The sequence below is a fragment of the Carlito syrichta genome, unplaced genomic scaffold (genome assembly GCF_000164805.1).
Source record: "Carlito syrichta isolate Samal-C Ts95f unplaced genomic scaffold, Tarsius_syrichta-2.0.1 Scaffold307161, whole genome shotgun sequence".
Classification (NCBI taxonomy): domain Eukaryota; kingdom Metazoa; phylum Chordata; class Mammalia; order Primates; family Tarsiidae; genus Carlito; species Carlito syrichta.
Window position 1 is genome coordinate 74,033 of NW_007251257.1, and position 1,725 is coordinate 75,757.

A 1,725-nucleotide genomic window follows, 5' to 3' on the forward strand; every position below is an offset into this window, starting at 1 on the left:
CCTTAACTGTACCCCACAAAACCATAATAAAAAATACTGATTAATGAAAAAAAAAAAAAAAACTGCTTGCCATGCTGGATCGGGGCTCTCGTCCCTGAAGCTGGTGCTTCGGGCGTGAGCCCAGACTTGAGCCTGAATAAAGACCCTTGTGTGTTTGCATTGGAGCTGGCTCTTTGTGGTCTCTATCTCTCTCATTAGAGTCCCGGGTTCAACACATTAAGTTTCAATTGATTTTTGAGTTCAGTTTATTTACTAGAGCTCTTATTTTAAATCTAGCAGAAGTTAGGAAATCATCATACAATAAGCCACATCATTTAGAAAGGGTAAATACAATACATAATTCTTGCTTTGTGTCCAATTTATGCAAAATAACATTACCTTTTTTGTTGAAACAATCACATGAAACATACATTTTTCTTTCTTTTTCCATCACGTATATATTAAAGGATACTGCCACCTAAAAATAAAATAGATCATCTTAATTCCATCAAAAGGTAAAAGTTAAAATTTGATGATTAAGCTGGCTCACTACTCTCTTTAGAATATGAAAAAACAATTAGTGATTTATAGCAAATAAAATATTTATTCATTTTAACAACCAAATGTTTAATTCAATTATTAATTTATTCTTAATATTTATAATTTTTATCTAATAGTAAAGATAAGAAAATCCTATATATAACATGTATAATATCTACTTACAATAGGATAAACAATCTTGACTTGACTATCAAACAAATAGGGAACATATTCTTATTGCTTTGTCTTATAATTTCATCAAAATCTTTAATTTTTGATGTCTTCCATGACTCATGAGAGATGCATGTATAGACAGTAATTTTTGTTTTTTTCTAAAGGAACATGCAGTGTTTGTTCATTTTTCGTTTTGCTCTGTAACAAATTGAAAAAGTAACTACTTGCCTTAGATGTCAGCTCTGTCTCTTGGATTGTAGACGGGTGCATTTTCCAGTTGAATATTCTCCTTATTGAACTGTTAAGCTTTGTGGAAAAATGTTTTCTTCTCTAGTAATTTTGTCCCACATGAAACCCCTGATCCTTACAGATCGACTCATTCATAAGAATTTCAAGAAATGCATAGGAAACCTCTCGCTTTTATTCTAACGTATTCAGGAAGTCTCAGCTACTCAAAAGCTGTGCTGGTTATACTCTTCTGCAGATTTGGTTCGCTAAAATCCTGACAGCTGTTTCTTTCATATTTTAGATAGCCAAATTTCTGCTGTGAAGGATAGAATCAAATTGTATTTTATTTTTGTCTCTAAATTTATAATAACTGAAGAAAAATATTTTAGGAAATAAAAATGAGACATCAGAAACATTCAGGAGACATGGAAATACACTCTTTAAAAATGTTGATCTGAAAGTTCAAGTATTACTGAAAGTAATATTTAAAGAGAAAACAGAGGAAGATATGACAACATTGGTTATTATATATATATAGATTTTTAAACTGAGCTCTGTAGTCTCTCTGGTTGAATATGTACCTAAAATATTTCAAGTCAACTTGTTTTGACCTCAAATGATGTTATCTCCTGGGAAAGACGCAAAGTCCAGGCCAGATCTCTCTGCTATAGGTAAACCATGGGGGATTTTTCTAGGTATTTCTCAGTGGCTTCCTAACTCTTCTCTATAGTTGATCTCCCTTGAGAATAGTCACCTTCATCTCTGTGTCCCACAGAGGACCTCAGATGTCTTCTACAAAATAGT